We start from the raw sequence: 13,247 nt of genomic DNA, 5'->3' as shown, positions 1-13,247 counted from the left end.
AAAGTTATCTTCTTCCTCCTCATCCATCATCCCATCTTCATTCTCATAGCATGCTTGAGATAACGTCTGCCACCACTGGGTTATCTCTTCTTGCAATATGCTGAAATTCAAGGTTCAAAATTTTGATGTATGCAATATTCCATCAAAGCATAACAATGTCTGGGGTAGCACAACTAGAAATCATACCCAATACTGGCAAACAATCAGTATCAATGACTACACGAGCACCCATAAAATACTCCTTATCACATTTAAGTGCTGTCACAATTCCCCATAATTCTTTTTTTACCTGTGGATACCTTCTTTGTTGTTCAATCAATACTTTAGCACCAAAGAGAATTGCATATCTTTTCCCTTCCTCATCATCTTGCCCAATTGCCCATCCAATCCCAATTGGGCTTGTACCAACAGTAATAATGATAGGCTTTCCATGCTCATAATTAGCCTTTCTCAATGTAGGAGTAGATTTCAAGAGCTACTTCAATTTCTTCATTGCTTTCTGATGCTTCCTTTCCTAGTGAAACCTTTAAACTTTCCTCAAGAGCTGATTAGAGCATCAGCTACATGTGCAAAGTGAGGGATCCAAATCAAATAGAACACACATGCTCCCAAGAATCTATGCATCTCTGATACATTTGTGCATACATCTTGCATTCTATCAATCCCATCTATTTTTGCTGGTGATGGTTTTTGTCCATAAGGCCCACAAATATGCCCAATAATCAAAACCTCTTCAACTCCAAAGACAGAATTTTATCCAGAAAGAGTTAAATGAACCTCTTATAAATGCGTCAAAATCCTCTCACAATCCATAATATGGTCTCTGCAACAAACTATCTGCACCCATGAGCATCGATCTCTTCATTCTTTTCATCCATTCCATACCCTTTGATTGGTGGAACATCATCCAAGAAGGGCATTGTCAATTGTGGTATAAAATCCATGAGTACCCTATTCATAGCCTTTGTCATGTGTGCCACTGAGTTTATTGCACCTTGTAGGAGAGTACACATTTGTACTAACCCCAAAGGAGTCTTCATAGTTGTGATATCCCTACTCTCAATGGCAAGCTGAAACTAATCATACCCCGAGTAAAGATCACCCAAATAATAGATCACTCTGTTTGCAAAAGCCTTTGCAAATTCATCAACCGCAGGACTTGCAACCACATTTCTTATGGTCACTTTATTGACCGCTTGCATGCCTTGAATAAATCTAAAAGCCCCATTCTTTTTAGGCATAGTAAACCAACGATTTGAGTATGGGACTGAAGAGGGCTCCAAGATCTTCATGTGAATATTTTCATTTAGCAAATCCATTAGCTTTGGCAAGTATTCTTTAGGCACTAGAATAGGCCTCAAGTTCCATGGTACATGTGGCACAGTAAATACTATCATAGGAGAGATAACATTTGGATCCACACAACCTATTTTAGTTTGTTGAAATGCAAATGCCTTTCCATGCCTAGCCAACATCTACATAAAATAATTTCTTTCAATAGGCAAAAGAAACCCTTCTACACCAACTCTCAATTCCTATAATGTTTCAAATGTAAATTGATGACCTATATCTTTAGGATCCCATAAGCTTGGCTGCCTTGACACTTTTTCATACAAACTGTCACTTTTAGGTGGAAGCGGCAAAGCAATTGGTTTCATCTTTTTGTCAACTATCTTATACTTCGTCTTCACAAGTGCTTTAGGCCATTGTAATCCTTCCTGCTGAGCAAACAATGCTATAACATCATACATGTTCAAAGAACATACTGAGAACACTCTATTTTTAGCCTCATTTCTTGCATGTATAGTTGGTGAAATTTCAACCATAGCGTCACTAATATTCAACCATAAAAGATTCCTAAAATGCCTTCATTTTTAGCTAACAGTCCCAATGCTTTCAATTCCTTAGTAGCCCATTTCATAGATATACGTTCACCCTTGCACATAGCTTCCATAGGCTTAAACCAACTTGAACTATTTGTTGTAAACTGAGAATAACCAATAGTAAATACATGCTTCATTCCATCAAGAGGTGAGTACATCCTCTAAACAACACTACCGTAGCCCTGCATTACAATAGTGCTTAATGAAAATCCAGGTCTTTAAATTCCCTTGCATTTGGAGAGGCAAAGGAGACTCTCGAAGTGTATCTTGATTCCTAAGATGATTAACACAAACAGTAAGAAATTGGACTGCTTTTCTCCCATCCTTACTTCTAACTCTTGCGTAAACAGAACCATCATTAAGTACCTTTGTTTCCATACACACTCCTGTAGTATAGGGCTGTCCCAATATCACTGCACATGAAGAATTATCTTGCACAAAGAAGTGTTGCTCTTCTTGTACATCACCAATCGTCACTTTTACATTAGACATGTAGCATAGAGCTCCCTGAAGAATTATTTGCAGCCCTCATATGCCAACCATGATCTGTGTCCATAGGCCATGCACCATTCTCATACAATCCATGCTCAATGATATTAATCTCAGACCCATGGTCAAGCAAAGCAACACAAGGAGTTTCATGTTTCCCTATTTTCACTACTATTTCAGTGGTAGCCCTGGCCCAATGATTTCTTGTGTAATGATTTCGAGGAATAAATCCTAGAGTCTCTTTCCCATATTGTTGCATTTGCTTTACTCCACCATGCATATTGCTACAAGACAATGCATTTTTAGCCACTTTCTTCTCTTTTCCACATGCTGTCCATTGATTAGTAGCATCCTGCATAGATAATCCAGTACTTGCTTCATGCTCATATTCAGCCTGAATAACCAACAAACCAATTTCCTCTTCAAATTGTAGCGATGCACTAGTGGTATCACCAAAAAATTGACGCTTCCTCTTAATTATGTCAATGATCTCATCATAAAAATCTCGCTTGGCGATGGCAAGCACCTCTCCCAAGGTGAATTCCACTTGATTGTTTAGGATTCGTTCTTCAAGAACCTTCTTAAGATCTGTAGCTGTCGACTGCAACTTATATCCTAACTGCTTGCCCTTCTTTTTGTCCTCTTGTTTGCTATCATGTTTTTGCTCCTAATCGACCTCTTCCATAACATGCTTGGGAGATGGCTGATTTGTAGCTTTAGGCTAATCCACACTTCTTCTTGTCACTCTTTTAGATGTCCTTGCATTATCTTCATCTCTCTTTTGTTTCTCTTCCACAAGTACATTCATGTTTTGTACCTTTGCTAAATATGCATACACTGAATATGCATCTACTGGTGATTCCCAACCAGTTATGTCACGAACGTCTTGCCTTGCATGAGACATTTCACTATCAGTAACTTTTCTCTTTTTAGTTGCATGCAAAGCATGTGTCCATATTGCAGCCTTTGGACCAACCATCACTTGGCCATGCATTCTATCCAATTGTAGACCAAAAGTAGAAGCATGTATAGTCGCATAAGCATTTCGGACAGCCAAGTCTTCCAATAACTTTTGCATACCTCCCTTTCCAAAATTCAAAGTAAGAGGTAATTCCGTTTCTTGTGTATGGATCTTGCCATCTTTCCAATAGATGAGTTGTCGTGCCAAGGCCTCCTGATAGGCAATACAATCCTTTCTCTGATGCTGCAAACTATCACACTGCATACATATTTTTCCTGACTTTAGGGGCTGCTGCTTGTCCCCTTTCCTCTTGTCCTTTTTCATCCAATTTTGTGACCTTCAATTGAAGATCCCGCATGCCTTTGACCAATTCATCTAATACATATTCCCTAAATAGTGGAAACAATAGCAGGTATAGCCATAGGTTTAGCCATAGAAGTGGGTGGCTTATTAGATACATCAACTATTTTGCACGTAACAGTGGGCAAGTTAGAAACATGCAATCTTTCTCTTCTTCTATGCTTTTTCACAAGTGCAGTAACAACTTCCTTGACATGCCTCCAATTTGTTTTAAGACCTGTCTTTGTAGTCTGATCCTTTGGCAAATCATCAAGCTTCTCTTGAAGGTCAAGATCTGTTGCTTGTAGAAACAATTCAATTTTTTGACTTACAAGAGCTTGCTGTTCTGCAAGATCTAATTGCTCAAAACGACTTTCAAATTCTCTTAACAATTCTATAGCCACAAGACCCTTATTGGGTTGTAAAACCCACTCTTGAAAAGTCTTGCATGTAATCAAATTGATGTCTTCAATGTAAAATTCTTCCCTGAGTGTCTTCTTGAAAGCTACCCAATCAACATCCTACATGTACAATTCAGTAATTCGTGCTTTCAGTTCATGTACAATGATCTGAACAAAATACTAGTTCCATGCAAGTTGAGCCACTCCAAAGAATTCCATATTTTGAGCATAGGTATGTACATATGCAAATACATTCCTGCCATTGAACAACTTCATCTCATGCTCAACTACTTGTAGAGCATTCATCACAACAAATTTTGTTTGAACATAAGCTTGCATCACCTGTTGTTGTTGTTGTTGTTGTACTTGCATAAGCATGTTCATGTTCAGCACTAACTGCTGCAAAACATCACTAGAAATTTTGCTTGAAGGTTCTCCCATCTTGTCTTTCCTTTTGACGACCTTTCATGTCGAGTTCATGAATGTTGGAAGGGTTTTTGTCGAAATTCGTATCCACCGAGGATTAGAGATAGATGGAAGTAGAGATAGGAGATGGAAGAGAAGAAAAAGAATAGAAAATAGGTAAAAACAATAAAGACAAATCATAATGAATCAAATCAATATGTATTGACATATACTGAAATCCCTTGTCTGGCACCACTCAGAAGAAATCTCCAAGCATTAGATATCTTGGAGCTCCCTCGTGATAAAAAACGTGCATCAAAACAATAGCTTCCTCTCTGCTGCCCGGAGCCCAAATATGATGGCTTCGTTGGCTCTAAAAGTGGGGTAAAACCCCACGACAACTTAGCCATAGTCCTAGTGTCATTTTTCATGGTGGCTCGAGCTTTGGCCCATTTCATGAGATAATCCATTGCTACAATGATGTACTTCACTTGTGAGTATTGTGTGTGGGACTGATTGCCCCAATAAAGTTGACCCCCCACTTTTCAAAGGGCTGTTGTGCCATTATTGGGATCAATTCCATCTTGTCCATAGGGATGGGTACTTTGGTCTTTTGACATTCATCACAATGCTTTATGGACTTAGCAACATTATGGAATAGGGTGCACCACCATAACTAAGATTGTAGCACCTTGTGTAATGTAGTATCTTTGCTGAAGTGTCCTCCAGGAATTCCACCATGTGCTTTAGCAAGCACATCATGCATTTTGTGCTCACATACACATCTTTGCTATAACCCATCCTATCCTAGTCTATAGATTTGGCTAACAACTATTGATAGGGTTGAATCTTAAGGATAAGGAACTTTAGCCTAGCCTTCTCTATAGGTCTCCTTGGAAATCCATGCTCTAGGACTTGTACTATGTCATATGTCAAATATTGCATTAGATCGGCTTTGAATAGGTCTCCCTCACTAGACATGATAAATAGGTGCGCACAAGGCAAGTCATCTCACGAGGCCTTGTCTAGCACCATCTCCTGTGGGTATGCAGGACATATAGTCTGTCATGTAATGCTGCTTACCCTTGCATACAACCACGGAGAAGTCAAATTCTAGAAGTGTCAAGAATCGTGTGGTGGGGGGACTTGCTCAAGATGCTGCGCCGAACACACACAGAATGCACAAGGAGAAGCTCACTCAAGAGACAAGAAGAGAGATGGAGGCCAAAACATTTTCTTGCCAGTTTCTTCTTCTTCTTCCACACACTTTACAATGTACATGAAGTATAGATAAGATACAACATAAAGGAAAGTGGCCTACTAAGTCAAACAATGCATAACCGACTACACTAGTCGACTGGTGCTATAAGTATGCCAGCTGTAAATAGGTGTAACAACTTGAATATAATAAGTAATGAGTCAGTGGCCATGTGAGAGTCATAATGACCACCGACGTGCTAAGTGTAGACATGTGGACCCATCTAACCAGGCGGTCCATCATCAATGTCCGCATGTGTTGAGCTTGTCATCTCAACACTCCCCCTCAAGCTCAACTACATCTCTGCAACTCCAAGTAAGCTTTGAAACTTTTGAAGCTTCTCTATACCCAATGCCTTCGTGAAGATGTCAGCTATCTGATCCTGTGTGCTGACATACACCAAGTCAATCTCACCTGCTAGTACCTTCTCTCTCACAAAGTGGTAGTGTACCTCAATATGTTTTGTCCTGGCATGGAACACAGGGTTCCTAGCCAACTGTATACTGCTCATGTTGTCACAATAAATGACAACTAGGCCTTCCACCTGCACATCCAAATCAGCCATTAACTTTTGTAGCCATACTACCTCACATGTTGCAACAACAGCACCTCTATACTCAGCCTCTGTACTCGACAAAGCAACTGTAGATTACTTTTGCTACTCCAAGCAACTGCTGCACTACCAAGAGAGAACATGTATCCGCTGGTAGATCTTCTATCAGACATACTACCAGCCCAATCTGCATCTGTGTATCCAAACACGTGTACATCTGTACCTGCCTCATAGAAAAGTCCATAATGTAATGTGGACTTCACATATCTCAATATGCATCTGACTGTATCCAAATGTGGCTTTCTAGGTACTTGCATAAACTGACTCACAAGACCAACAGCATAGCTCAAGTCTGGCCTTGTAATGGTCATGTAGATCAAACTACCCACTATCCTCCTAAACATAGTAGGGTCTTCTATCTCATCCCCAACATCAGCACTCAACTTTACATTCTGCTCCAACGGGACTGAAAGTGGTTTGCCATACTTGGACAACATATCCAAGCCATATTGTCTTTGGGACAACCATATACCATCATCACATCTGATCACCTCAATGCCAAGAAATTACCTTAGCTCACCTAAATCCTTCATCTCAAACTTCTTCTTCAAAAAGTCCTTGACTTTAGCAATTGGGGCCCCAAGAGGAACACCAAGGAAAAGGGAATTCTCTTGCAAGAAAATCTATCTTGTAACATCAACAAGCTTGTTTATCATATTTCATATGATCACAATGAAGAAAAGAACACCAGGCACAACAAATCTTCATGCAGCATCATGTAAATCTCCCACGGTTTTAATAGAATCAACCATATTCTTCAATATCTTCATAAAATCCATCAATAGAACAAAGAAAGCAAAGAAATACACCATCTTTGAATGGAAATACATCACATAGTATTCATCTTCAATATCTTCATAGTCTTTTCTCTCAATCTCTCATATACAATCACTTTGTTTCAGTAGAATTGGCTATCTCTGACTCTCTCTCTCTCTCACTCTATCAATAATACATCATATCCTCACTACAATCTCTCAAAAATCACTCTCAATAATCACTCTTAGTTCGTGGATACCCCTCCCAAGAGGTATGTCTGATATGAAGAGTCACCAAAGCCACTACAGTGTCTCTTCACGGCTCACTACTGTCACTTCACTCTAGTCTTCTCTTGAGTCTTTAACAGCTACTTCTTCCACTTCCTTCAGCTCTTTTTCACTTGTATTCACCTCTTTCCAAGGCTAGAAAACTTTCCCAAAGTCACACATACATTCCACAGAACACTTACAGAACAGTCTACAGAACAGTAACAGAACAGCTACAGTACAGAGACAGAACAGAAACAGAACAGAAGCAGCTCTACAGAAGACCTACAGAAGGTTATCAAAACTTCATAACTCACTCTCAAATCATTCCAAACTCTCACAAACCATTCAATAAGCTTTCACAATATCTCATTCTTCATCAATCAATACTTCATCCCTCCTTACAGAAGACAATCAGAACAAAACAGACCAAAACAGAAGGTATACAGAACCAATCAGAACCTATGAGGACATCACAGAACCATCAACAAACATCATGAACTTCCAAAACACAATCAATATCATCCAAAACACTCTCAATCCACTTCTAAATCAACCAATCATCCCATAAAATCAACCATTCAGCTCTCAAAAACAACAAAAATCAGCCAAAAAACAAGTCATTTCAACACTCAACATATCCCCACACTTAATAAGGAAGCGTCCTCGCGACCCAGGAAAAAGGGAATACAAGTTCAGGGAAAAGCTCAACTTTGATCTTCAATATCTTTTCAAAAAGAATCCATCCACCACGACCCCAACTTATAACCTGTTTCTGATAAAAAATACAAAGAAAGGAAAACTCTTTTGAAATTAACACCTCTTATCAAACTAAAAATCACCACAAATTTGTAAAGGATATAAGAGTTTACTGCTTCTTCATCTGCATCTGCTTCAACTCTCCAACCACGACCCCATCTTTATAAATCTCCAAAACATAGCTCGTACACAAAATCCAATAGGAAACCACCACGTTCGTTGGACATAAAGGAATTCACAACACAAACACTAATACACAACACAACCATCTGAATGACTTCTTCAAAAAGAGAGTTGTTCATTAGAAAGCTTCCACCATACATTGGAAAGGTATCAATGAAGATGATCCCTCTTAAAAGATTGATGTTGTCGGAATCGATCCATAGATAAGGATTCATCTACAAAGTTTTTAGGAGGATTTTGGAAAAATTGGAGACAGCACATCCTTTCCAACAGGACCAAGTATCTGCTAGGCAAACAGAGGGCATGAAAATACAGTATCTCCAACTGTTGGGAATCAATGTTTACATTGACATTCATGCACAACTTTGGAATAGGCTTTGAATCATTATGAGAGTGCCTATGCATATACGCCAGGTACCAAGCAAAGTGAGCAGTTAATCTCACTGAGGGATCTGCAGACTGTGAATATTGTTGGGCAAAATGAACATAGTTTTGATAAGCTTGACTAGAAGCTGTCAATTCTCCTGGAATTACTGGCCAATTAATCTGCGGTCCTGTAAGGCAATCATCCGAACTCCATCCCCTTCTTCTGGAAATCTGATTATCAAAACCGTCACAGTCACTAACCAACCGAGGTGGTTGAGATATGGAAGTGTTAGGAGAGGGTAGTGGAATAAGGGAAAGTGGATGTAGTGAAGGATAGGAAAAATCATAAAAGGAAGAAAATTTAAAGAAGGAGTGGCAGAAATTTGTAAGGAATCACTAAGGAACGGTGTTAACTGATAAATAGGAAATGTGGAGGGTACATTTATGAGGGGTGAAGGACAGGGTGGAGAAGGGGAAAATACCCTATCCTCAATAAAGGAACAGTAAGTGAAAATAGGAATTTGAGGGAAAGATGAAGGTTGGAAAAGAAGTGGTAAAATTACTGTGGAATTAGTTTGACAAAGGGAAAAATATATAGCATAGCGGTGAGCCAATTGTTGGTAATAGAGGAGGGTAGGAACAGAAGGTCCTAAGAGAGATCGTCTATGATAGGCATCAAAGAAGGTAGCATCAAATGGATTATGTTTGGAAAGATAGGTTAAGAGATCCATCCTCAGTTGGTTAGTACTCTGGGCAAAGGTAGGAGCTGTGTTTTGTCTTTGATTTAGGACCACCGAATCAATCATGGGAAGCCACGAATTATCTTGACAATCAGCTACTTTGGAGGAATAAATTTGGAACATATCAGCTATGTGCAACTCCAAATGATTGACATATAAAACAGCCTGTAAGACCACATCCCCCACATACCATGCCATATCTACCTCATCTGGAATTAACAAATCTCCTCGGAGATACATGTATGACATCAACATGGTGTCTGGCGTGACAGAATCTTCAAAGACCATTCTGACTACCTCTGTCAACAATTCAGCAGACCAAGCCCCACTCCAGCCATCCTCTGGAAAAGGTAAATCCATCGTGGAAAGCTTCATGTAGAAGACCAACTTCTGTAAGTGGTAGTGGACAAAGAAAGAATGGTCTGGTAAGACATATTCCTGAAACTGCTCAAAGGTAGACCATAACAAGTCCATTCTGGACTGCAATCTTTCCACTTTGTCTTGGAATAGAGGGCACAAAGTAGCCTGTCTCTGTAGGGCAGCCAAATCCTGTTGTGAAAGAGAAGGAATTAATGGAACAGGAGGGCTTGGAGGAACAGAGCAGGACTTTGCAAGCTGATCTTGCAACTGCTGGATTTGGGAGGCTTGGTTGGCCACTGTGTCATTAGCCATCTGTAAAGCTGAAAGCTTGTCATCTAAAATAGCTTGGAATTCTTTCACTTCGCTGGACATCCTCTCCTTCTCTGCTGAAAGGCTAGTAACCTGTGACTGAGCCTCGAATAACTGGGTCTTCAATGAAGAAATCTCATCACTTTGGATGGCAACCAGGTGGGTTTGCTATTCCATTTGCTTAAATAGATCTGCTAGGGTATCCTTAGCAGAAGCTAACTCAGATGTTGCCTTATGCAACTGGTCTTTGGACTGCATGAGCTCCTCATAGAAAGATGCGTACAGCTGTTGAACACAGGCTGTCACAGACAACTCAATGGAACTTTGAATATCCTTGCAGAGAAAAGGAATGGCATCTCCTGAAACGAGACTGTTCAGGGAGGGAACTGAGATCTCCAAAGATCCTTCTCTATGTGCTCGGAACAGGTTATTGCAAGTGAGATACCTAGGGAGTTCACTGCCAGAAGTAGCAGGGATAGGCACTGAGGGAAGTACAGCAGGGGCTGTATCCGCTACCCTCTTCAAGCGTTTACGTTGTATGACCAGGGGAGGCGGAGAATCATCATCCTCAATGTCAATGGGTGCTGACTCTTCTGAAGGTGGAGGAGGAGGTACTGGATCTAATGGAGGAGGTGGAGGCACAGTCTTCTGTAAACCTGAATAGGTCAAGAAGGCAGACAAATATGATCCATAGGTAACATTGGTAACATTACCCCTCGTGACTTTAACAAAATGCTGATCCATTTTAGTAAGGAGGTATGTGCTCCAATCAATAGCAACGCCTTTCAGCACCATCCTGGAAGCTGTGAAAAGCTCTTTGGACAAATAGTGGGATGGCGTTTTGGCAGGCATGAACCTGTCCTGAAGGAACTGACACATCGTCTTCCATACGGGATTAGTAATCATAGAAAAAGAAACTCCTGAAGAGTTTATCACTTTCTTAACATCAAGGACTTCCCTTGTCTGCTTCTGCAACAGCTTGAGAATCTCTTCATTAGAGAAGAGCTGACGAGTGGTCACAAAAGGTTCTCCTTTGAAGGGTAAAGACAGAGCCTTCCCTAAGCCTCGAGACGTCAATGTCATAGACATTCCTTGGACTACGCCTGTCTTCTTGCTGTAAGAGGCCAGGAACTCATCACATAAGGACGGATCCTCTGGAAGCAATGGAAAAGGAGTGGCCACAAAAGCAGCAAGTCCCGCCTTCGTGAGGGGCTCAAAAGTAAGTAGGGACGAGTAATCCCTACTAACTAGTGGGACGTACTGGATAGGGGGAGGAGCATGAGAAGGCGCCATTCAGATGGTTACACACACACCACAAACACAGACAATCAAGGAGAATGCCTGCAAAGCAACAGACAAAAAACCGAGGATAAGAGAATTACTAATAAAACGTGACTCGATCTACTAACCCCAAGCAAACCACATCCTAGAAAAAATTTGACATGACCTTGAGACAAATGCGACCGAAAGCTTCATGCGATGCATCAGACAAACACCCTGAACCCCGTATCAGGCAACAAAAGAAAAAAAACTGCATACCGTACCCGTAACCGTAACTAAGACAGGAAACCAAAACCATACCATATCCGACACATATCAATACGACATCTGTGATAAACCAAGACTGGACCATGGAAAATAACACTAAGAACTGCGCATACCCATCCCACGAAGCGCTTCATTAAAAAGGGGAATTAAGTGCAGTGAGGGGGGAATTAATTTAATGAAGGGTTGATTTTAATCAATTATTAAAAATGGGTGAATTTTTATTAGGTGATAAACCTTAACAAGAAAACGGCGGTTCCTTATTATAAATTTATTTAACAATTATTAGGTTAAAACGGTGCAGTTATTCGATTCTCGGACTTCGATTCCCGACGGGGTCTCTAAATGCAATTCATTGATTACAAATTAAGGTGATGTGGAGCGCTTTTTTGCCAGCGCGTGCTCAAGTGACGGCTGGTTTATTTTATTTTTAAAAAAAATGAAAGTGCCTCTTTAGCGCACGTAGCGCGTGCTAAGTGAACGGCTGGTTTATTTTAATTTAAAAAAAAAGATGTGTGTTAGCGCGAAGGCACGTGGAAACTGTGGGTGAATTAAAAGGTTCATTTTAACAATTAATTTGTGATTAAGGGGGAAAATAAAAAATAAATAAAGCACATAAAATAAATACCTGAAAGGGGTGTGTATGTAATGCAGGAATGCGCACGGAAGAGTTCCAGTAAAGGAAAAGTAAAGAGCACTGATGAAACAACAATGACAACACCTTAGCAGATGTGTTGATTTGGTTTGTGTTGGTTTTTTATTTTTATTTATTTTTTTATTTTTAGTTGTGATTTTTTATAGTTGAATAAATGGAAAATGAGCAAGGGAGGTGAGGGGAAATTTTTAGAATGTTTTTAGAAATTTTTAGAATTTTTTACAAATTTTTAAATGAATTTTCTACATTTTTTGGCAATTTAGGGGTAAATTTAGGAAATGTGGAATTTTCAGAAATTATAAGGTAGGCAATTTCCAGCAGACAAATTCCCAAAAATTGACAAAAAGCAAAAGGAATTTTTAGAATTTTTTCTGAAAATTTTTAATGGAAAAATTAATGTAGTGATTAATTAAGTCACCTAAATCACATTAATCAAATAAGTCAGTTAGGCATAAGTCAATTAAGTCTGGTTAGTGGGGTAAGTCATGTTAGTCTACCTAAGGCAAGGCAGGTTAGTCTAGGTTGCTTAGGTTAGTCAACTAGGCTAGGTTAGCTAACTAGGTAGGTGAATCAACTAAGTTAGGTTAACTAAGGTGGGGATAGTTAATTAAGGTGACTATGGTTAGGTTAGTCTAGGTTAACTATAGTTAGGGTAAAACTAACCTAGCTAGGGTTAAGTTAGGGTTAGGGGTAGTTAGAACTAACCTAACTAAGGTTAAACCAACTAACCTAACTAAGGTTAATAAGAACTAACTAGGGTTAGTTGGTGAGGGGGAACTAACCTAAGGTTAGTTGGTTAGGGGGTGGGTTAGGTTAGGTTATAACTAACTAGAGGTGTGTTAGTTAGCTAATTAGGAGGTTAGTCAACTAACCTAGGGGAGTTAGGTAGGAGGAGGAAGAAGGGGAGGAGGGCAGCGGCCACGGCTGGGAGACGGTGGCGGCGCGGACGGAGTCGGCGG

General features: G+C 39.9%; 1 non-coding gene across 1 annotated transcript; it reads right to left on the bottom strand.

Moving 5' to 3' along the window:
* Window positions 1–8,061: 8,061 nt before the first annotated feature.
* Window positions 8,062–8,129, bottom strand: LOC148033896 (small nucleolar RNA SNORD36). The gene has a single exon (XR_015691497.1). It is a non-coding gene; the product is annotated as a small nucleolar RNA SNORD36 (small nucleolar RNA).
* Between the last annotated feature and the right edge of the window lie 5,118 nt (window positions 8,130–13,247).

This window comes from Lygodium microphyllum, chromosome 7 (assembly GCF_053477565.2).
Source record: "Lygodium microphyllum isolate KBCC chromosome 7, Lygodium_microphyllum_v1.1.10, whole genome shotgun sequence".
Classification (NCBI taxonomy): domain Eukaryota; kingdom Viridiplantae; phylum Streptophyta; class Polypodiopsida; order Schizaeales; family Lygodiaceae; genus Lygodium; species Lygodium microphyllum.
This window is presented reverse-complemented; position numbering and strand designations above follow the sequence as displayed.